The sequence below is a fragment of the Schistocerca nitens genome, chromosome 11 (assembly GCF_023898315.1).
Source record: "Schistocerca nitens isolate TAMUIC-IGC-003100 chromosome 11, iqSchNite1.1, whole genome shotgun sequence".
Classification (NCBI taxonomy): Eukaryota; Metazoa; Arthropoda; class Insecta; order Orthoptera; family Acrididae; genus Schistocerca; species Schistocerca nitens.
The window spans coordinates 63,598,882-63,624,642 of record NC_064624.1 but is presented as its reverse complement, the minus strand read 5'-3'; the positions used below and the strand labels follow the sequence as shown (position 1 = coordinate 63,624,642).

Below are 25,761 nucleotides of genomic sequence, written 5' to 3'. Positions count from 1 at the left end.
ACGACTGCCTTAATAATATCTTCAGTGGCTTCAATATTTAACTATGCGGTGAATCCCTTACGTTGCAGACAGCTTATGCAAGAAAATTACCTTTCATCATTCTTGTTTTCCATTACAATATTACGTTAGCTAAAAAGATAACGCTGTGCGGTTTTCGTCTAGTCGTCTAAGGAGCATATTGTGGGAGATTTGCAGTGTATTGTTTCAGCCTGCTTAACATTCAAATGACATACGAAGCTGTATTGCTCCTCTGCTCCTCTCGTTTTACGTGTGAACTGCAGCTGTACCAGCTGGCCGGCCAGCGCTGTCCAAGTTAAATGCGCCGCTAAAGCTGCTGTACCGTATTACCGGGCAGCCGATGTGCGCGTAACGCACAGCACAAGGTGTGCCCTTATTGTCGTAGTTGGCTGTACTCAAGACAGCTTGGCTGCAGTCCCACGTGAGGCGGGAATCCAATGAGGTTCCAGCAAACGCGGAAGAATACACAGTGCAATGTTTACATCGGGTTTATTCGTATGATGAACGGATTACAGTACCATACAGTATTAGCATTCCATTCATGCATTCTGGAACGTCTGTTGGAAATAAAAACATCTTTCTTTCTGAGCCAGAGTGTCATTTTTAATTGTCTTCATGTGTGTTTCAACATAAAACGTTAACTTGAATTCTCTTCGTCACTTCTCATTAAAAACAGTGTTTCAGTTTAATTTTACCTCTTCTCCCGCCTGCTTACTTGAAAGTGAAGTCCTGTTAAATTACGGTATCTTCACTTTCATTTTGTTGTCCATTCTCGACATTGTCATGACACCCTTTTTTGAGTTCACTTACTCTAGATGACGTACTTTCTGTGAATAGGACATCATCGACTAATTGGTGTATCCCTCAGTTCCACCAAATTCTTCTACTAAAGTGAGAACTTCATGCTCATATTCCTTGATGTTGTTTTCTGCGACACCAGTTATTCGCTGAAGCTCAGTCATTAAAAATGATCCCTGCCTTCTTGAAACAGTTGTTGTGACTAGAACAGTTGTTGTGAACAGAACTACTAACAGATCTTTGAAGTTCATGACCAGATTCAAGACTGTCAATTCGAAACCAAGTATGTCAACCATTTCTGTCTGTAAAACACTTAGAAAAGTTGAATTATCTCCTGATCGAGTGTTTGACAACCTGAAGCTGACTTTGGCGGCAAAAATATTTTCACATTTTTTAGTGCAGCGTCGCAACGGGAGTGGCATATCCATAAAAATCACCTCCTCCTCCTCCGTGTTTCCATTCTACCATCAAATGCCAGCAACCATTCTGCCATTGTTGCTTTCGTCATCCATAATGGTTTCTGAGCAAACCACTCCACGTTCAAATTACTTAATTCAATGCCCTCAAAACAACCAGGTTTAGCGGCCTCACCAGTAACCGAAGGCTTTTCAAATTTCTCTGTGATATTGACACACAATACAGCTGTCTTTTGGTTTTTGCTTCGTGAAAAGTTTTCATCTTTCAGGGCCATTGTTTTACAAGGAAGAGCTCAAAAGCCCAGTCTCAGAGTTAAAAATGTTTCCTCCTTCATAAACCTCACAAATTCCTGTTACCGAAAACACAAATTCCTGTTACCGAAAACTTCCATCCTGACACGATGTTTTCGTACTCCGCTGAACTGTATCCAACACTCACCGCTAGAGAAGATATGTAATGGCTACACCTTAAATTGTCCGATCAACCTACTGGCTTTAAAATCGTTAAGCCGCAACTTCTTGGCGATTCCGAGTACTTTCTCGCGCATCAGAGGTCCACCTTGTGGCAAGTTATTGCTGCGAGCACGGCAAAACCATTGAGGTGTGAAATTGTTAACTTTGGAACCCGGTGTTGGGAAAAGCGCGTTTCCTAGTAAACTTACGGTTTCAATTCCACGATTCCGGAAAGCCATTTTTGTTTCTAAAAACGTCACTGGTCCGTGTTTTTCCAAGAGCAAACCTCGTAGCCATATCTACACCGAGCTTTCCCTTTCCGCACGAATTATCTCTAGCTTTTCGTTCAGCGTTAACCGTGTCCGGTTTCGCGGCGCCTTAGCACTGCGGTACCCGGACTCCCTGGCTGGGAGCCAGCAGCAGTGAGCTCTTCTAGCGCCCTTCCTCCACGCGGAGCACTGGTCTAGCCGGCCGCCCCCACACACGCCTTCCTCACTCAGAGAGGAGGAGGCGCAGCAGTGGCGGCGACATCAAAGCCGCGCCTTCTGAAGGCCTGCACTGCCGGCCGAGTCGCGACCACCGCTGTTCCCACGACGTCCGCTATTTGGGAGTTTTAATGGGTGTTGGGAGAGAGGTTTGTCTCTCCGCCTCCGTTTTTGAGAATGTTCGCTATTCGGAGGAGTTTTACCACAAGCTAATGTCATTTGGCAGCGGAATTGTAAAATGTCCGATATTGAGGAGCCCGCTGTTAGGTTGTGTCCGTTAAGAGAAGTTTTACTGCATATGCCTTTTTATGTGTATAAACTTTATTTGTTATTTATCTCAGCAAAGCGATGCAGTGCTACACTGAAGGGCCAAAGAAATTTGTACGCCTGCCTAATATCGTGTAGGGCCCCGCGAGAACGCAGAAGTGCCGCAACACGACGTGGCATGGACTCGACTCAGGTCTGAAGTAGTGCTCGAGGGAACTGACACCGTGAATCGTGCAGCTCTGTCCATAAATCCGTAAGAGTACGAGGGGGTGGAGTTCTCCGACAGCACGTCGCAACGCATCCCAGATATGCTCAGTAGTGTTCATTTGTCGGGAGTTTGGTGGCGAGCAGAGTGTTTAAACTCACAAGAGAGTTCCTGGAGGTACTCTGCAGCAACTCTGGACGTGTCGGGCGTCACATTGTCCTGCTGGAATTTCCCGTCGGAATGCACAGTGGACACGGAAGGATGCATGCAGGTGATCAGAGGATGCTTACGTACGTATCCAGACGTATCACTCCAACTGCACCGCCCCACACCTTTACAGAACCTCCACCAGCTTGAACAGTCCCCTGCTGACAGGCAGGATCCACGGGTTCGTGACGTTGTTTCCATACCCGTATACGTCCGTCCGCTCGACGCAATTTGAAACGAGACTCGTCCGACTAGGTAACATGTTTCCAGTCATCGACTGTATAATGTCGGTGTTGACGGGCCAGGACAGGCGTACAGGGGTGCTTCCTGGGCTCCAAAAGCCCATTTCGATGACGTTTCGTCGAATGGTTCGCACGCTGACACTTGTTGATGGACCAGCACTGAAATCTGGAGCAATTTGCGGTAGGGTTGCACTTCTGTAACGTTGAACGATTCTCTTCAGTCGCCATTGGTCCCGTTGTTACAGGATCTTTTTTTCCGACCGCAGCTATGTCAGAGATTTGATGTTTTACTGGATTCCTGCTACTCATGGTACAATCGTGAAATTGTCGTACGCGAAAATCCCCTCTTCATCGCTTCCTCGGAGATGCTGTATTCCATCGCTCTTACGCCTACTGTGTAACATCACGTCCAGATTCACTCAAGCCTGGATAACCTGCCACAGTAGCAGCAGTAACCGATCTAACAACTGCGCCCCACACTTGTCTTATCTAGCCATTGGCGACCACAGCGCTGTATTCTGCCTGTTTACGTTTCTCTGTATTTGAATACGCACGCCTATACCAGTTTCCTTCGGGGTTTCACTATATATGCAAAGGTTTTCTTTTTGCCTGGTGTCCTTGTCTGGAAAACTGAAAGAACCAGAGGTCGTACAGAGTTTCAGGGAGAGCATAAGGAAACAATTGACAGGAATGGGGGAAAGAAATACAGTAGAAGAATGGGTAGGTTTGAGGAATGAAATAGTGAAGGCAGCAGAGGATCAAGTAGGTAAAAAGACGAGGGCTAGTAGAAATCCTTGGGTAACAGAAGAGATACTGAATTTAATTGATGAAAGGAGAAAATACAAAAATGCAGTAAGTGAAGCACGCAAAAAAGAATACAAACATCTCAAAAATGATATCGACAAGAAGTGCAAAATTGCTAAGCAGGGATGGCTAGAGGACAAATGGAAGGATGTAGAGGCTTGTCTCACTAGGGGTAAGATAGATACTGCCTACAGGAAAATTAAAGACACCTTTGGAGAAAGGAGAACCACTTGATGAATATCAAGAGCTTTGATGGAAACCTAAGCAAAGAAGGGAAAGCAAAAAGGTGGAAGGAGTATATAGAGGGTCTACACAGGGGCGATGTTCTTGAGGACAATATTAAGGAAATGGAAGAGGATGTAGATGAAGATGAAATGGGAGATATGATACTGCGTGAAGAGTTTGACAGCACTGAAAGACCAGTTTCCTTGGCGTTTCACTATATATGCAGAAGTTTTTTCTTCCAGTGTCCCGTTTTCTTATCCCTATCTTTCACCAATGTCCCATTTCAGCTCGTGGAAGATGTGGTCACCACAGCCTAGGCCAACGCACGCCAGCAACTGCTTCGTTGGCCGAAACTTGGTTATCGTGTGTGGGCGGCAAATCGCAGCCGACGAAGCGTTTTGCCTCGGCTGGGGTTCGGTCAGCTGGCGATAGCGTCGAAGCGTTGGCGGTCGGCTGGCGTTGGGACCCCACTGCTCTGCTCTGTTCGTCGTAAGAACAGACCTGATGTAAGCAAACACACACCCGATGTTTGGTCGAGAGACGTAGCACACGTGTTCTTATGCTTTTTGAAGTAGGTCCTACTTCTGTGTTGCGTATCTTATTACTGTTCCCACTTCCAACTATGGGGAGGGGGGGGGGGGCGAGATACGGTTTCTGCCCCCCCCCCCCCCGACCAACTCGCTTGGAGATTTACTTCATACATGGACAGAGCCAGTGAATTAAATAAGCTGCGTCAAGAAATCTGCGCCGGCCGCTGTGGCCGAGCCGTTCTAGGCGTCTCAGTCCGGAACCGTGCTGCTGCTACGGTCGCAGGTTCGAATCCTGCCTCGGCCATGAATGTGTTAGGAGTAAGTAGTACTAAGTTCTAGGGACTGATGACCTCAGATGTTCAGTCCCATAGTGCTCAGAGCCAATTCATCCAGGCTTTGTAACTATATTCTCCCACTTCTCAGACAGACCTTTATGGGAAGGGGGGGTGGAGCTACGACGTACACGAAAGTTTTTAAAAAAAGGTGTCATTATTTCCGATGCAGCGGAAATACTTTTGAGTTGAAGGGGGCACCAAACCTGAATCCAAACGAGAGCAAAACCGTCGTTGGATCTACGCTGGGGTAATCAGAACTCGCTTGACCATCCGTATCAGCAGCAAACAGCTCGGGCTCAAAGATTCACGCAGGAAGAAAGGAAGAAAATTAACAACGGTCGGTGAATAAGCATTCCCTACCACTACAACGAAGCAACCAGACGTAAAGATGTCGGTAACCAGTATGTAACAATATAAGAAATTCTTACAGAAAGACGCAAACTATATACATGTAACACAGTATCGAGAACTTTAATGGAATAATTCCTGTAAGTTTGAAGAAAATTTGTATCTGGACGCACGCGTTTGAGTCAGGTGTAGTATTGCATACAAATCCCTCCATAACCCATTGCAGCTGGTCATGAAACTAGGCATCGTGACAGTGCACACGGATCATCCTTTTATTCCACGACAAGAGAAAGTCCACTGCTGTTGCAGGATCAGAAAGACGTATGTTCAGAAATGTTACTATATAGCAGGCTGTCATGAAGTTCATGGTTCACGACACGCACTACGTTCACATTTCAGAATGAAAATGTTAATAATATGCCTAGTTACATACATACCCAGTTTTGTCTCATACGAATACATAATACACTCACGATTTGACACAGGCTCCTTTGCGTAGCGGCCACATTCCTCACAGTCACCCTGCGATAGTAGTTAAGCAATGTACGCCGTCGTGGCAGTTATTGCTTAGATAACGTCTTGTGCCAAAAAAAGCCCTCAGTTTATTAAGGGGACCACACCGTGGTTCAGATCGAAAAAATGGACTTCCGGTTTTCATCATATTTCGATAGATTAAGGTTTTATTTAAGTAAAATGGAAAGGATTTTGCTGGGAAAAAAATTTTCGAGCATTTAAAGACAGGTTGTATACGCGGACAAGGAAAAAACTCCCGGATTTTTCCCAGAATCCCGGTTAAAAATACACTTTCTCCCGGGTGAAAACACGCTTTTTCCGTGTTAAGTGACAGTATATTTTCCCTAACAATCCTTCCTCTGAATGGTTTTGGTTTTAAACACGGGCGTAGAATTTCCCGGCACTTTAAAAATGGAAACTGAGGGAGAAAGACACGTTTACGAAATATCTGATGTGCAGCAACATGTACGTTGCGTTATTTTCGTATTACGACAGAACACATTGGAATTCCACCAAACACCGCATGTTACTTTCCGAATCATTGAAATCGAGATTGCGATGCGCTTTTGTAAGCCAGTCATAGCTCGCCAACCGATGACAGCAGATATTCAGATCGTAGGACACTTGATGTAGTCAGCCAACAGCAACACCACTGTTAAGTAGCACGAACGCACAAACAGGGAAAGCTAACAGTTTAAATTACTATACATAGTGTTGCTGCAAGAAAAGCAAAGCTTTCACATATATTGTTGATCTTGGTGCGCGTGTTACACATTAATATATGTCACACAAATGTGCCAGTAATATTTTTAATAATGACATAAATGTCCGATCTTCAAGGTTCGAAATTCTTCTAAATGGCTCGTCATCAAAGAGTTGATTTTTAAATGAGAGTCAAAGGCTCTGTGATGTAATAAATTCATGGTACATTCTCGCACGTAGTTAAACTTACGTAAAAGGATATTTACTCTGAAAGTAACGCTTTTCAAACCGCCATTCGCAATATTTTCCCGCGACCTGTTAGAAATACGTTAGTTTCAGCAGCTGACAGAGAGCGCAGACAACAGGAGAAACCGCGCTTGCGCAGCTACCATGACGTAGGAAGCCCCTGTATGTACGTACGTGTAAAACACCGAAGGATCATTACATTATGTCATCAAAGAAACAAGCCATCTGAGGATACTCCAAGAGCATCGGAATTTCGTGAACCATACTAAAATGTGCACATTTGAAGTGCATACTTTAAGTGCACATTCGTGTGTGCAGATTCCCAATGAAGCAGACCTCGACTAGATATTAAGCTTTGCGGTGTGGTTTTCGGGATGTAAATTTTCTTTGAGCACCAGTACCGTATTGTATCATGTTTGGTTCATTATTATGGCTTAATGCCATACGTGCTAGGAAGGTGAAAACGTGCGCCTGAAATGCAGCAAACAGTTGAAACTAACCAGTACTGTGGAATTAAAAGTTTCATTTCAAATATATTGACTTCATCTGCGGAAAAGGTTAATAAAAGTCAAATTTCTGTAGCGAGCAGACAAAAACAACTTCATTGTAAAACTTTGAACATAGCTGCTAAGGTTCAGTGTCCGTGTCATAATTATATTAGAACAAATAAGCCCTCTGTCACAAATATTAAGTCAAAATTGACCAGGTTTCGACGCTACTATGAGAGTCGTCTTCAGAATTAAACTAACTGTTCTAAAACATAAAAGGTATATAAAACATTAATAAACGAAAGTGTGCACTGACGAAAGAGATGCAGTACTTACAACTCACATTCTAAAAAAATCTAAGCCGGAAAGGCGGCGTCATGAAAAGTTGTAAATACGATAAGATGGCGAGCCGCTAAGGGCTGCTCGTACCTGAGTGAACACGGGTTGCAACCAAACTGAGGTGCCCACGTTAGAAAGTGTGGGCAAGTAAACACGGTGTTGCTACGAGCGCCACCTAGTAGCCGCAGAAACAACTACGCTACTGTACATTCAAAATTACACACATGAAATTGTAACGAAGCTGATTCAGGCATGATGTAAGCACTAATAATAATAAGATGAAGTGACATATTTATCTGCTTTAAACAGATACATTTTGTAACGTAAAAAAAAACCGTCAGTTATGACATACAAGAAAACAGCAAAGACGTAACAGGAAAATAACATTTCGGCAAACTGCATGAGGAAATTGAATCAAAGATCAAGCAACGGCTTTACACAGTGGAAAAAGTTTTTATTTCGCAGCTGCAGCTGTTCGCTGAGAATGAGGCCATCATAACGAGATAGATGTTTGAAAATTTCCAATTCCTCTAAAATATCTAACCTACGCCCCTTCTTTTCGGTATGCAGAATATTGTTATCGCCAATGGCTTTAGGCACGTGTCCAGTAATTAAGAGATGATCGGCAAAGGATGAATTTAGGAGACTGATGCCGTTTTTTCTCAAAAGATGTTCTTTATATCTGATGTTTGAAAGCACGTCCAATTTGCGCTATGTAATAGGAGGAGCACGTATCACAGATGATCTTATAAACACCAGAACTTTCTGTAGGGGAGCGAATGGATTTCAAATTATGTATGAATTTTCTCGTCAGATTGTAATTAGTAGAGAAGGCAACATTGCAGTTGTATTTGGTGCGAAGTATACGCTGAATCTGATAGGAAATGGGTCCTACGAAAGGAATAGAAGAACGTTTTGTTGGGTTAACTTCAGCGGGTGAGGTGTTGTGCGTAGTAGTTCTTGCAGTTTTCTTTTTGATGATATCGTCCACTATGTTAGGCGTATATTTATTATTAACTGCTATGGTTTTAAGTAAATTAATCTCCTCGTTAAACTTTTCTGTTGGAAGTGGTATAGAGGTGGCTCGGTAGACGGCAGAGTGAAAAAAGGCCATTTTTTGAGACTGGGTGAAAAGAGGAAGCAGGCACGATTTGGTCAGTATACGTTTCTTTTCGAAAAATATTGAAAGTGATGTTATTGTCTTCAATTGTAACCGTCAAGTCTAAATAATGTAACTGGCGGTTTTCGTTTTCGAGTTCAATAGTGAAAGAATTTTTTTCATGGAGGCCGTTAAAAAGTTGATCAGTGCATTCGGCGGGTCCGTTATAGATGACTAGAATATCGTCAACGTATCTTGTGTAAGAAATGATACGTAGTGAAGCGGCTGAGAAACGGTTACACAGCTTTTTTTCCAAGGAATTGATAAAGATGTGGGCAAGGATGCCGGCTAAAGGGTTGCCCATAGCGAGCCCATCAGATTGCTGCTACAGTTGTCCGTTGAATTCAGAGTAGTTGTACTTGACAACGACGTTAATGAGATTCATAAAATCGGTAATCTGTTCATCTGATAGATCTTTATCAAATTGACGTAAATTTTCTTCCACAATGATGAGCGTCTCATGTACCGGAACATTGGTATAAAGATTTTTTATATCTCAGGAAAACAGCTTGGTGTCTGAACTGCATACTAAGTTTTCAATATTTATTTTCGAAAACTAAAGATTTTTTCAAAGTTTCGTGTAGAAATCGGGCCAAATCGTGATATGCGCTATTCATGCTATTTGAAATTGGACGTATTGGGTGATTAGGTTTATGAATTTTGAACTGGGACCGAAGTTTAGGGGGCTGAGGGTTCATATTAATGAGTAGTTCCTTTTGGAAAGGTTTTATAAGAAATTTTGCATTGTTAATGGCTGATCTCACTTCTTTCTGTAATTTAGGAGTCGGATCCTCATGCAACTCCCATATGTTGAAAGAACGGAATACTGGGACAACTAGAATGTGAAGAATTGCGCACACTGGGCGACAAAAAGGCTTTCAAAGTAGGCATTCCGTTTGAAAAGCTACAAATCATACAAGAACCAGAATTCTGGCCAGAAAACATAAAAGTAAGTCGATTTCGTTTCCCAAGACGATCAATGGAAGAGGGAGCAGAGCTCAACTAAACTAAGAAGAAAACCAGAAGAGTAAGAAATAAAAGCAATCTTGTGGAATACAGAGGGAGTAAAATGTGCTCTTAACCTAACACCAACAGACATTCTGCAAAACTCGGATCTTGCAATTCTAACAGAAACCTTCCTCATAGACAGCTGGCAACATAAAGATTTCCACAATTATCACCTAATGGCAAAGAAGGGAGAAAGAGGACGACCCATGGGAGGAATATCTATCCTACTGAAACCCTGGATGACGCCCACCAAAAAATCATAAAACAAGAAAATAGAAGCGGCAAACATAAATATAATTGCAGCCTATTTTAAACCGCACACAAATGCTGTAGAAATAATTGACGAAATAGTCACACTCATCAAACAATGCGACAGCAAACCCACCATTATTGCAGGCGATCTCAACTGCAGAATAGACACAGAAAACTATAAAACAAAACTAGTCGTTGAAACCCTAGAAGAAGATGGTTTCACCCTACTTAACGATAGACAGATACCTACATACATATGCCACTTTGGGAAGAGCACCATTGATATCGCATTAACAAGAGGAGACATATAAGGAAGTATTCAACCAATATGGCATGACTCCATTACTCCTATACGAAAGCACATTCCAATGAAGATAAAAATAAATATCGACACGTCACCGTCAGCAAGAAAGACCCACCAAATCACACAAAGAAAAACTGACACAGAAAAATTAACAAACCAGCAAGAACAATTAACACAAATAGAAACGTTCATAGAGGAAGGAGACCTTGAAAAAGCAACAGACCAAATAGAAGACCTCCTAAAAAATTCAGTGATACAAACAATCCCCAAAACAAGGACGGCCAAAAGATGGTTCGATGCTGAATGCTACAGCAAAAGGAACACTGTTCTCAGAACCCTCCACAGACTAAGAAACCAGCATGACGAGGAAACATGCAAACTGTACGCAGAAGAGAGGAGAATCTACAAAAAACTAATAGAAGAGAAGAAAAAAGAATACATAGAAAGAGGGGCAAAAAGAGAAGCGGATGAAGCAGAGAAAGACCCATACATAGCAGCAAGACCAAGAAAAATCGCTCATACACCAAATATAGAACTGAAGGAATGGGAAGACCACTTCAGTAAGATACTGAACAAACGAGGACTCAAAACACCCCCAAAGAAAGAGAAACAACATCAAACTAAGGAAAAAGACAATACATGGGAACCCCTAAATGAAGAAGACGTGAAAGAAGTAATAACAGCACTGAAGAACAAGAAAGCAGCAGGACCTGATAATGTATATAATGAACATATAAAAGATGCAAAAGAGGCCCTCCAACACGCATGGACCAAACTGTTTAACAAATGCCTGGAACTTGGAAGAATTCCGACACAATGGAGACTCTCGACAATAAAAGTCCTCTACAAAGGTAGAGGAAACCCAATGGACCCAAACAAGTACAGAGGCGTAGCCCTGGAAAATACTCTATTCAAGATGTTTTCAAAGATAATAACACAAAAAATTCAAGCCTCTGTGGACAGTCATCTCCCAGAACGACAAATGGGTTTCAGATCTGGAAGATCAACACTTACGGCAGTCAGGCTTCCTCTAAACAACATCGATGAAGCGCTACAAAAGAAATAAATGCTCTACACAGTGTTCATGGACTTTACCAAAGCCTTTGGCCTATTGGAAAGAGAGCTCATAGTCCGAAAACTGGAAAACACAATGGGAGAAGATAGCGTATGGGCAAGAATAATCAAGTCAATCCTCGAATAGAACTTAATCACAATATCAGACAACCTCTCTTTTTCGAACCCCATTCTGCAATCGAACGGAGTCTTACAGGGCGACCCAATGAGCCCTTTGCTGTACATTCTAGCCACTGAAGTAGTACTCCGAATTGCAGAAAATGAAGAAGATGTGTGTGTATATGCAATCGCTGACAACATAGCCATAGGTTCAACAGATATACAGAAGCTGCAGAGAATCATTGAGAAAATAGACAGATGGTGCAGTGAACACAAACTACACATAAACATAAAGACAGAAATGGTCATTTTCAGAAAAGGAGGTAAAACACCCAAGAATGCGGAAATCAGTATCAGAGGACAAAAAATAAAAATCTCAGACTTTAAATACCTAGGAGTGACACTGCAACCAACAGCCAAATGCTTCACTAAACATACAACAGAACGTGCAGCCCAAGCAATAATAGCAATACAGGACATCGAAAACATCCGCCTACTCAGTCTAGAAACAACCATGAAACTATTCAACACAAAAATCTTGCCAATCCTGGCCTATGGGGTGGAGGTTATATGGGACCACCTGACAGAAAAATCTAGAAACACTAGAAAAGGTAAAATCGACCTATCTAAAAAGAGCACTAGGTCTCTCAAAGACAGCAAGATCTAGACTAGTGTACCTGCTAGCGAGAGAGACATTCCTAATTGAAGATATCAGACTCCGATATATGATGCCACACACCAGGTCTTCCAGAAAGCAACTGAAAATCATGGAGGACAAACGAGAAAAAATATGGCCAGAGTTTTATGGCACCGAAGCAATGACGAAACGCTCATGGACAGCACCAAATTTCGAACAGCGACATGTAACTAGACTTTCTATTCACGGCTTTCATCATCTAATCTGCAAAAACAAAACTTATCACAACCCAACCGCAACATGTGTATGTGAACTGTGCAACGAAGCCTGTGAACGATATCACATAGAACTGTGCAGTAAAAGAGTGAAATCGATAAATGAATATGCAAAAATGTAAATGTAAAATGTTAAGCAAAGTAACTGTATATGGCTATTTGGCTGCAATTTTATTAAATATATGTTGTTTTCACTGAAGAAATTTTCAGTTTTAGAAACATACTCAGAAATATAAGCAATGAATAGACAACAACCTTTATCGGTTTTAGTTATTAAAGCATTTGCTGTTTTAAGATTATTATTAATGGAAGTTACTAAAATTCTGACGTTATGCATAGCATTAGGAAAAGTAGCTGTATTTTGCTCAAGCATGTGGGTTACATCACACGCAATTCTGGCTTGAGAAGCATTATCAATCTTCTTATAATCGAGACAGAATTTTAAATCAACAAGCACATTTTCTCTCACATTTCTGTCTAAAAGGTTAGGCCTGACGTATTTTAGTCCTTTTCCTAACAGGATTTTTTCATTCTGAGTAAACATGATGATGGTTTTATTTAGAATTCTTTCATGAAAGATGTGACTGCTTTTATGAAATATGCTGAGGGCATTTTTCGTTAGAAAGCAGACAAAAAAGATTGCTGAGCTTCTTCTCGTGTTTCTGCATTATATCTATTTTACAAATCTCTAGATGTTCGTTAATTTGCGTCCACATGTCAATATATGTTCATCTTGTAGCGCACGTCTTTATGAGAAACATAGAATACACGTGTTCGAGGAAACGTAAGACATTATTTGGTCTGAAGTGTGCTAAATTGCAGTGCCACGCCTCTTCATAAAGCGTTCTTCTACAGCAAATCACTGTATTTCGCTCTGTGGAATTGAAACGTGTATATTTTATAATGGATGCCACCAAACTATATTCAGGACAGTGGAAACTGAAATGTGCTCTGGTGCCTCTTCTGCTCCCGGTTTGACAGCCTGCCCCTATTTAAAAATCTCGCAATTAACAGAGAATGGGATTATTTGTAATAGGGAGAACAAGAACTCTCCAGAAAATTTGCACTCTTCATCCCTTTTAGCTAATAAGAAAATTTGCACTCTTTATTGCCTATTAGCTAATAACTTGCTGTTTTTTGTGGCTTAAAATTAAATATAGGATGCATAAAACCAATAAAACCAAGAGAAGCAAGAAAGTACACATTTCTTCAATCCTTAGCTGGTAGCATTTTTTCTCTCTAATCTTGCTCCAGCTTTACATGGCGTGCTTTCCTTTCTGCGAAGGAATCTCTTACCTCAAAGTTCGTCAAACGTTTTGCTACATGAAAAATGGAAATGTCCTTAGCTAATACTGAAAAAGCTTTTAACACAAATAACACCCAAGACAGGTGTGGCTTTTCGATCTGATTACGTCTATTTTGTCATTGTCTGCTAGATAAAACAAAATAGGCCTTTCTAATATTGCAGCAATTTTGTAACACACATCAAATAAACGTGACTGTTTTGGCACAAATGGCCATTTTTTATAACACGAAAGAATATAATTCACAAAGTACCAATATCACATGGCTATTAGGCCTACTACAAGCAAAAAGCTTCGTGTTAGGAAATAGTTTCACATTTTATTTATACGCACCGGATTCTCAAGCATGAGATCGAAAAGTAGCATTACGAAGTTTTTATTTGAATCTAGATTCGTCTTATTCTTCTAAAATTGTGTGATGTCCCCGTTTCTTCTTCCACGTTCTAACAAACAATCTTGTCAGAACCAATTCCGTAACTATTCCTGCCATTCTCAAAATTTGTTCGTCGATTAACTCCACTAACCTGCCAGAATCACAGGTTTAGTTATCCCGCGATTATTTTCCAGTTAGGCGTTTTACGTTTTCCGCGTTACTTCCAGAATAGAACTTAAGCGGCTGCTAGCTGGGGACTGTAAAACGGTCCTTACTGGTATAGCGATCTGGCCAAAAAATTTCTGTCCAAATTTCATTTTCATGGATACACCGAGAAGATAATACGTAATATTTCTCATCTGTTATTCCTGTCAGTCGTTTATTTCCATTCTGGTACTCTGAATCTTTGGATTTCGCTAGTAATTGTAACAACGCTGATCTTTCGCAAACCCAATCAACCACATAATCAGACAGCGATTGGCATTCATCCGTTCGGCTTTACTCAGTTCAGCTCGTATAGCCCCATCCCCTTTTGTCTGCGGAAAGTTTATTTCTAGATACTACGAGGATTCTCCTGGCAGAGACATCACGTACACTATGCACACATTCAAAAATCAACTTATGACTCATTCATAAACCAATTTAAAATGTGTTCAAAAATGTTCAAAGACCAACAGGGACGCGTTTCAAAATCATATGAGTAACCTTAGAGACCAACGAGAGCTGGATGCTAGGCGTAGCATCTAGCTGCTTGCTGCGACTGCCTGCACAGCCAACAGCCACACTCCTGTAGCCAGAAGCGGGAGAATCTACTACTCAAACCCAACTGAACTGCAACACACAGAAACACCATGTATCCAAAAAATTGTCCTCGGAACGAAATTTTAGAAAGGATTCGTTCGAAATTCTTGATCTCATTCTGAAAAAATGATCGAAGGGCAACTAAGAGAATTTAAAGAGACTATTCCATCTTGAAGCGGTGGTTATTACGTTCTCCCAAATGCGTCCTCCATCTACAAGACGTTTGGAAGAATTGCTTTGAGTAAATACAATAGACTTCAACCTGGACAGGCTTTCTGCACAGCTCTAAATGATGTGAACTATTACGACTGGTATACAACCATGTAACGTACTCTCTATTGCAAGAAAACTTACCGCTGAACCTGTTAGGGTTAAAGAACTCCTCCAGGGAGTTATTTGCCTCATCATTCTGGTTCTGACAGTTCCAGTACCGTCACCATCCTCAGAAGTCATTCAGCGCTTTGATACGATTTAAAACTTGCCTCAGATGAACGCTGACTCAATCGAGAGTCACCCCTTTACTCCACTTCCATATTCATCCAGACACGACTGGAAAAATTAATCTTATCGATTTCATGAAAAAAATTTGTTTCCCGAACCGTACAGAGGAAAACTACATTTGCAAATTTTACCTAAAATTTTTTAGTCTAAATAAAAACAAAATAAGGTCTTTATTTCAAAATACGTTTTTCTTTTTCCCTTATGATGTGTTGCACAGTGTTTATAAAATGATAACAATAATAAAAGGTTTCTCTACCCGATTGTTAACCATACTCTATAGTAAATAGGTATTCCTTTTCGTAAATTGTCTAAAAACAAAGTAGCACCAATGTCTTTTTAAAAATTAAAGCAACGAAACAAGTTTACAGAGGACGAACCTTAAAACTGGGTCCATATTATTATTAACGAGTTGTATCTGTAGAACAGCGCTGTGTACCTAACACACATTCCCACACAGTCGGTATTTATGTATTCTTAACAGTTTTGCTGAAAGACGAAATCAGCAAATGGGTTTTCTTGAACACCCCTCCCCCAAAGAAATGGTTGGTACGCCAATGAGTGAGTCGTTCTATTAAACAGCCTTGACGCCACATCAAGTCTTCTCCTCCGCGGTTTCATTTTTTTATATTTTTTTCTTCTTCACAACACAGCGGACCACGTGAGCAGAACCGTTGTTCCAGCTCCACGTACTTGAAACAATGTCTTGTGTTAGTACCGCGTGCCTGGAGTGCATGGAAGCAAAGGTGGTTTTCGTTTTCCAGTATCTATGTCCATTAAAACGTACCACGAACTTAATTTCGTAGATCACAATTTAATAAGCAATGACTCCGAAACAAGCCACCTAAACTTCGCGAAAATTGAATATAATCTGGCTTGTGTTCCGACTGCTGTTTTCGGCCAATCACAGCACAGGACAACTGTTTCCATGAGAAGAGGAACTGACGTCACACTATTTGTTAATGACGGGAAAATTCTCCGTACAGTTTCGTGTGCGTAATGTGGGTAACAACGAAATTTCCATCCCGACGACAAATTTATTACCGTCTATTCATTTACATACTGATCAGTGAACGTTCTCATCTAAATTCTGGCCTCCATATAACACTACACATTTGCAGTCGAAGATCATACGGTTAGAAACATGTAAGGAACGACTAGTAAAGATTGTTCTCCGGCTTAAGACAGAAAACACATTAAACTACACATGATTATTGATGCACGAATTTCGTGAAATAAAATTTACCAGTGTGTCGATACTAGCAATTCAAAAATTTGGTACTTGTTAATACCACTACCAATCTAGTTTGACCGATCATCAAAACGCCGGATAAGCCACTCCCAAAATGCAGTATGCGTGAAATACCTACAACAACAAAACCTAATTTAGTCCCCTTACAAGACATTCACATGCTTCGCCAAGTAAAGCTTCCCTTTCAGTCTAAGGTACTTAAAAGTATCAGCACACTGTGCCTTTCAAGCAAGAATGTAGGAGGAAAATAAATGTGGTCTGTCTGTGCACACAGGACGTCCCGTGAAATTACGACACAGGTCAAAGTAAATATCTGACATCGGCAGGGCACTCTTGGGAGAATTCTTTTATCGTTCTAACGTTTGCTGAAGTTACCTTGCATTTTAGGTTTTAATTTGGAAGGTACTATACACAGGGTGAGTCAGGAGGAAAGGTACGTGTTTTGACGCGTGATGGCGTTAGTGATTCTGAACAAAAAACTTGATGTGGATGTATGGCCTATTCCTAATGGTTTCCCGAGATAGAACACTTAAGGTACATTTCTATTTACGTTCTGTATTATTGTCTTTTTACAATGTACCACATTTACACAGATGAAGTTGGTACGAACATTTTCGTACAGGACGCTTTCGGTCTATCAGGTAGAAAACCTGCCTCAAACTGGCCTACAAAAAGCGCATAAGCTACAGCGCACGCGCCAGATTTTCAATACTCTCGCGATGTCTCCGCGCACACTGTTACCCGTAGACAAAAATAAATAGGACCATTTTTTGTAGCAAATTTAATTTAGTTTAACTGTGTACTAACACACGTTTTCCTTGGAATGTGCACTATGAGTTATTAAAGGAGAACGTTTAGAAGTAATAAACATTCTATCTCGGAAACCATTCGCAATGTGGCAAATGTCCACATGAAGTTGTTTGTTCAGTATCACTTATACTATCGCATCTGAAAGCATGTACCTTTCCTCCTCACTCGCCCTGTATGTGGCAAAGTGCCTTAATTACAGTGCAAATGTGGACATCAGGCGTTACTGCATAGCAATCCGTTGCCCATTCACATCCAATGGATTACCCGTCTCCAACAATACCGTCTTATTCCAACCTAACCTAGACCACCTCCTTATGCTACAGATCTGTGTATCAGCGTAACCAGGGTTTCATGCACGTAGAGAGGAGGTTATATCAGTCCTTGTACCTGAACGTTTGTCTACTGTTCGCATTCCTATTTTTTCGTTTACTTCAACGAAAGACGCTGAAATTACTCTTTGCGTATTAGTATCAAGAGATCCGTTTGCTGTGATATAAACTGTATTGCTTGCTCTACCTAATAACAATACACTTTACATTGTAGGCAACTACAGCTATAAGAATGTATTCTCGTTAAAACCGCACTAGCAGTTGATTAATCCTTTATTTAAGCTAATAGTGTTACTCAACAACTCCTGTGGCTTTGTTTAACAAGAATATATATGTGAATCCTCAGTTTCTATCAAGAGACAATTGTGTTGTCAAGACATTTAAAAAACTTGGAAAGAGAAACGTTATCTCGCGACGCAGTAAATGTACACGAACCTCGTGTATCACCGAGCGCAAAGACGGCGTAAAATTTTATAGTAAATATTAAATTTAATCATCGTATCAAGGAGTAAAGTCTTTAAATGTAAACTTCTATGCAATTCATACGGGAGAATAAAGCTCCTTGATTATTGTTGTAATAGGTAGAAGAGATACTGTACCACGTAAGTTAGATGTTGCTAATATTGTACGTTAAAGTTTAAATGTGAGTTATTTCGATGTACAGTGAGCCCTCATGTTCCTTGCATCGAATTAATTTTTCTTAAGACGTTTACAGCTCCACTATTTTCGCGGCCTCTGCTTCAACAGGCGCCATTACGCGTCGCCCTATAATGCAAAATGATAGCGGAAGCTCAGATCAGCCGCTTTAACATGTAAGAGACATTTTTTCACAGCAGTCAGCTGCAGACGAGAGCAATACTAGTTTTGAGATTTTACTTTCCAGCTTACGCCGAGAGCCAGGATTAGACTACCACAGTCTGAACATGTTGCGTGGGTCCAGAATGATTTCAATATTTGAGTCCATGCTCTGAAAGTACAAATACGCCGAGGCTAATAATGCATTCAACAATTTTTGCATCTTGGACCCCACAATTACACTCGCGCGTCTATTTGAAAACTCCGAACAAATGAGAAAAATATAAATAAATAAATATCTCCTCCCGAAGAGACTTCACAACCTTTTGTTGTCGATCAGTCCACGAGCGAACTGCCAGTTCAACGGACACACTGTGAACCAGAAGTTCGCCTGTGCACTGCTCCATCACGAATATGGATAATAGTTTACTGCAGTAACATCTGTAATCGTCACACCACCTATTTCTATATCGTTCTGACCAATGATGAACGCTTCTCAGAAAATACATTGAGGACGACTGGTTTTAGCAAAAAAATGTTTCAATATAGGCGCTTAATGTACGGTATTGTTTTCCTCATTCAAATACATTGTTAGAATAAGGATTGCTGTTTGGTAAGAATAAGCCAGTCAGACTGAAGATACACGATTATTAATCTACGTGACTACAGTACTAAACCCATAAAGGCGAACATTTTGAGGTCAACGTAAGAATTCATTGATTTCTGCAATTACACAAATATAATAGAGACGAAATGGGGCACAACCTTATCTAACTGACTACCCAAGAGGCGGAATTGTCGCCGAAAACATTACTCCACAGAAGTAAAAATATCAATGTTAGCAAATACAGGACAGGGAGAAACAAGCTCCATTCCGTTACGTTATTCTCCACCTACAAGCAGGGTAGTTCTTTTATACATCAGACGTAACGAGTACAACCCAATATTTCGAGAAAACAATTCAACAAAATGGCGCGAAAACGACAAAAAAATCTAGTCCGTGACTGTGCTTTTCATTCTTGCCTCTAGTCAGTAAAACAGCAGATTTAACTAGAATTTCGATAGCGCTTAAAAATACCAAGATTTTTAATACGAAATTCGCTAGCGTTTTGAGAACATAGTAACCTTCATAGTTTGCTTTATACGCAATAGCCTCGACGGAGAAAACAGAAACCGCACAACTACCACGGCCATTCAAAAACTAAAAAGTAAATAATTCAAAACAGCGGGAACGAATGGAAATGGTCACCTTTACCTTATTAACGGAGTAGTAGATATCAACTCGGAAGCTGCAGCGCAAAATGCGGAGTCACGCCTTCACACTGGAAACAGCTCGCTACAAATGCGACAGACAACAGAAGGCGCAGGGAGTGCCACGCTGCCAGTGCTGCCAACTGCTGAGAGGGCGGCAGGTACCAACTGCAGTCAGCCTCTCGCATGGGGCTGTGGTCTGCTCACACAGTACTGGCTCTGGAATTTCTGTAACAATGAGACGTTAAAAAGAATAAGCAGAGTAATACGTCTCCATTGTGTCACACAACCATGAAGTACATTATAATGGCGATAGGACTTCTGATAGCTTTTCGTATAAAATTATAAATATAGAACAGGGAAGAAATGTGAAGTGTAAAAATAGCTTTTGTCTGTCATCCCATTCTTGGAAACGAGCGATATGTTATTATTCAATGTAACTGCTTCAACGGAAATATGAAACCTACTTTTAACAGTCCTACATAGGGCTAATAAACACACTCTTCATAAACCCATGTGCAAGGACCCCTTCTGGTTCGTCCTGTAAACAGTATCAAATCGGTTCTGGAAATGCGATTACCGATGCCGAATTTCCTACTGTGTTTTTAAGGTAAAAAAACCAAAACAATACAACGGCATTCCATCATTTTACCGTTTTAAGCACGTTCATTTTATCAGAGATTAAGTATGTAACTCCTGAGAATGCGGTCAGCACCTTTGTCCCGTCACGTCTGGCACGTGTAACGGTGTTGGATGACAAAACCTCGCTCAACCAGCATTGCTCAAGTTATATAAGTTGCAGGTACGTTACTGAATGACTTACAAACGTAATGACATTGTTTTGAATTCCATCGCATTTAACTGAACTAGCAGATCGCAGTAACGAAGAAGAATTTATTTTTGCGTGAATTCTCCTTGCCCTGCAGCCCACAGAGCTTTGTCGCTGCCTCAAGCGACTGACTGTTGCTGCTAGCGCTCCGGAATGTCGGCAGTTTAACTTCCTCGCGATCAATGGCCGTTTTATGAAGTAAATGAACACGTGAAAAAATGTTAATATATGTACAAACAGCATTGAGACTTTACATATAGCACGGTAATAAGCATGTAAACTTGTAAACAATAAATTACGTCGGTGGGGCACACAAAATTGTGATTAGGCTGCATAAGGACACATTTGAGGTATGGCTCCACAGACAAATTCGCAAAAGTTATCTTTTTTCCCAAATGAGGTTACGTATTGTATACTTTACTGTAAAACGACACTGACTTCCGCTAACCACTTGTGGCGTCATGTTTGCATGACACTCCCACCTCCCTACAGCAAAGAATTGTGTGCTCTATTACGCAATCTGTCGGCATATAAAAACAGTTCATTATGTTCGCAGTAGCCATGGACGGGATATAAAAACTTGTAATCTCCTGGCTTCTTAATTATCACGTCAGTATTCAAACGTGTTACTTGAGCGTCGACCAGCGGTTTGTTCACATGCCGTGATAATGATTTATTATTGTGAAACAGCGGCTAGAGCTCGTATGCAGACGTGGAAAGCGTATCGCAAAAGTGGTCGTTCATTCCAGCAGAAACTACCTGCCTTATTCGTCACTAGAAAATGATACTTACTGATGTAAGCGGCAATAATTTTTCTAGCTCCAAAGTTAAATGTTTCCTCAGCTCTTCATTCTAATTACATTTTTCCTCAGTTCAAGGGTTTTCAGTTCTCTAGCAGTGCATAAACGAACAATTAATAAGACGTGCAGTTTATAAAACGCCGTGAAAACAGCACTGTGCCGCAAAATTCCGTTACACTGCAAAAGGAATATTTCGCAGCGACATTCTTGTGACGCACACTTTCGGCGTTCTTGCCGCGTTAAACGTGAATAACGAATCAAGATTCGGACGAAACTCTCAGCCGTCTCTTTCTAGACCAGCTGACTGCAGCCGTGCTGCCAAAGAGGGTGTCGACGTCTGCGACGCTGCTTCCACCATGTTTGAAATGTAAACAAGTCTTGGAAATGACCGTAGACTGTTAACGCTAAGACAATAGCCGTCAAACCAGCATCGGAGACGAATTTGCTTACGTAGAAAGCTACTTATGAAAGTTTACATATATTTTAGAACCGACAGAGCTTGGTCTGTTATTGGGCTCACTAAGAAAATACATTTAGCGCTCGAAAAGTTTCGTCATTTCAGGAAGTTATGGAATTTTAAGGGCGCACTTTTGTGTGGCTCTAGCATCAACACACTGTGAAAACATCTCGGTGGTGTATATATAACCGTTTGCAACTCTGCGGCTTACATATAATTTTTGTCGCCTTATTTGTGTTTTACAAGCTGACTGCTTGACATGTTTTCCTTATTACGGCTTCATCCACTGCCAAGTGGTGCTGCGGCCCTTTACGTATTCCGTCCACATATTAATAGGCTGTTATAATTGTCTTGCTGATAATGGAAAAGAAAAAGTTGTTATTTTATCTCGTATTATCAAGACCTTCGTATTTCTGCAGTTTCTTTGCGACAGTGCCTGATTAACTAAAGGTCACGGCAGGCGTCTCTTGCTGCTACACTATGATGACGTCGCAACATCGACACTCGCATCTCATTCATCACGAACGGCTCTGCACTGCCACAAATGCTACCCCTGTAATCGAGAAAGCCTGGCCTTACATTCTTCTTATTAGAATATAACTACCCTAAAATGATCCGTGCTTCTCTGAAGAGAAGAATTTTTCCCATTTAATACGTCTCATTTTTTCTAGTATACTTATTCATCCACTTTGAAAACGTGTAAATGGCCGATATCTCTCCGATCGTGTGTAGCTGACCGGGCATCAGACGAGAAACCTGGAATTGTTATGGCTTTGTTTTCTCCTCTATAAACGGGTCACGTGTCCTCTTTTGACAACATGCTAATAATATTTCTGTAGCGTCTTCCATCTCGAAATTCTACAGTAGTGTGTTTCACATTCTTGCCATATAATAAAACAGTCCCGCAATTTGTTTGATGACCACGAAAAACGATAGTAACCATTTCTATTCCATCTTATAAAGTGTGCTATACTTCGCAAAGTTGTTCCACAATTCGGCGCCGTAGGTATGTTTACATACTGTCTCGAAATCATTGCTCAGTGTGAGTGAAAGACATCTGCGAGACATTTGCTATGATACAATTGTTCTCTAGTATTCGAATTTCCGATTACAGTGATATACGTACGTAGGGAAGCGTATCTGGTCCTCAGTCAGTTTCTGTGAAGGTCAACTAGTGGGAGTACAGGGGGCAGTCTTTGCAAAACGATCTGCCAGTGGCAATTCTACACTCAGGTGGGAATGTGTCTTTACTCGATGAGAAGGTTGGTCGCCACCCCTGAACTCCTAAGGTTTTTCTGTGAAATATGCTTCCAGCACTTCTTTCCGCAACGAACGTTCTCCTGGTCGCTTAATGAGACCATGCGTGTAAAAATCATGAAGATCGGGACGTCTGTTGACCCTAGTAGAATCGACTAATGTAACAAGATCACTTAGAGAAAAAAGGTTTCCGGTATTTGCGTCACTATTTCATTACAGCCAAAAGGTAAACAAGTGGACTATGGTTTGCTTCCGGTCAAGAGAAGAAATGAGGGCTACTTGGTTCCATAGGTTACTGTATGGTAGGTATATGACGAGATACAAAGAGCAGCTAATATCAGCCTAGTCATCAGTCTCTCAGACATCACTTCCACATCGCAGACGCGATAAAATTATTTCACATTTACTCCCGATTATAGAGCGATGTGATCAACCCAATTAAAGTTTCGCTTCATTTTCACTGCTTAGACAGCTGACCAAAGGTGCGCAGTCTTTCCTCTCATTGACACCGATGCTGTAGGCTCTCAGATGTCGCCGCATCGTAGCGGGACCGACACCCTTGTCACGGCACTCACTTCTTTACTAGAGGACTTCTTGTAACCAAGAAACGTATTTTACAGCTTACTTCGTGGCGGCTTGGTTAAATGTATCGCATTTCCTTTTACACAGTTACCGTCTACTGAACTTTAACGTTATAAGTCTCTACCAACACATTCTGTCATTTTGCTGTTTTTGACACTTTCTACCATAGACGAAGTGTATTACACCTCTGAGAATTCGACAATTAGTCTGTCGTGTCACGTCTGGTAGATACAGGAAGAGGAAAAAGAACTCGACCAAAAGTGCAGGGCAGAAAGAGAGCATCAAGTAAAGTGGTTTCGGCATTGCGAGTTGAGGTGGCAGCTGAATATTTAAGGCGCTATGCCAACATGGAAACGGTGGTCATACTGAACATTTGCTGCACATACTTACGTTAATTAAGTGTTGGCTCGTTTTTCACTCATTTTCACCTTTTAAGGACATGTTCAAACATGAAACGTGGACATTTGATTCTCTTCGTCTCTAAAGATGTGCTGCATGTTACGTCAGCTTAATACGATACACGTGTAAATAACGCCGTAAGTTTATATTGTTGTCATCGTGACGGTTGGTCAGTCCAAACAGCCTGTTTAATCACACATTTTCTGTAAATTACCGGTCATTTAGAGCAAAGACGTCCGTGTGTGAGATTTGAATTACGTCCCCGTAGCGCCGAAAAATACGCAGTTGCGACACGTAGTCGCTGTACTCAAATACCTATGTTTCACGCTGCCTTTTCACCCTACACTTTTGGTCCAATTGCTTCTCCGCAACCTGTATAACGAAGCTGGATTGTGAACGTCGCTCAACCAGCGGTGCTTAAATTACTCATTTTTTACGTACGCTACACAGACAGGGTGAGTCAGGAGGAAAGGTTCATGCTTTGAGGTGTGACAGTATTAGTCATTCTCAACAAAAAACTTCATACGGACGTATGCCCTATTGCGAATGGTTTCCGAGATAGAACACGTTTAATATCACTTCTGTATATTTTTCCTGAATAACTCGAAAACCGCACCCTCCAGCGAAAACGTGTCGCAGTACAAAATTAAGCTATATTAAATTTCCTACAAAACAGGTCCTATTCATTTTTTTCTCTAGAACTAATGGTTTGTGCGAAGAGAGCGCCAGAACGTTGGAAAACTCGCTCGACGCGCATGCTCCGTAGTTTATGTAGTTTTTGTAGACCAATTTGAGGCCGTTTCCCGACTTGATAGGCCACAAGTGTCCCGTACCAAACTGTTCGTCTCAGCTTGCTCTACACTACTGTGGTACATTGTGAACAGTGACAATGTATGGTACTACAGAAAATAAATAACACTATGTTCTAGCTCGGAAGCCATTCGGAGTAGTATTCAGTACCACTAATACTGTCACCCCTCAAAGCATGTGCCTTTGCTCCTCACTCATCCTGTATGTCACTGGATGGCTCCCAACCCGGTCGGCCGACTATATTCTGCCACGTCACAGGAACGCCAGCACGCGACACTCAAAATCACGAAACCAGCGTCATACTCGCATAATTACACTGTACTAATTTTGAGGACATTTAGACGTTGACCACATTTGCACATAGTTGTAGAAGCCGAATTTCTTTCAGTTAATTCTCCTTCTCGTGCAGCCCACAGAGCTTTGTTGCTGCTGTACTCCATCATAAGAATAAACCTGATGTAAACAAACACAAACGCGATGACTGTTCAGAAGCCGTAGCACGCATACACTGGTGTTGTTACGCTCTTGGAAGTAGGTCCTACTTATGTATCACGTATCTTATTAGCAAGTTACGTTAAATGAAACTTTAAGATATTCAAATGTATTAACCGGCCATCAACGTGTTTGTTACTCACGCTTTAGCTACGTAGTTTTTACTCCACAAGCCGTGTACAGTCACTGCCTCTGTACTGGTGAGCCCTGATTGCCGCGCTGTTAATGACTGAGGCTGCTTTCTGTTCCGTGGTGAAACACGCGTGTGGGACACAGTTAAAAAGTGCCGAGAA

At 41.3% G+C, this 25,761-nt stretch overlaps 1 protein-coding gene across 1 annotated transcript in view; it reads right to left on the bottom strand.

Annotated features, from left to right (window-relative positions):
• LOC126212633 (GA-binding protein subunit beta-2-like) overlaps nucleotides 1-19,921 on the bottom strand; it is a 149,733-nt gene extending 129,812 nt beyond the window's left edge. Inside the window, exon 1 of the mRNA XM_049940060.1 lies at nucleotides 19,847-19,921. The gene's annotated coding sequence lies outside the window, so the exon portion shown is untranslated. The remainder of the gene's footprint in view (nucleotides 1-19,846) is intronic.
• Between the last annotated feature and the right edge of the window lie 5,840 nt (nucleotides 19,922-25,761).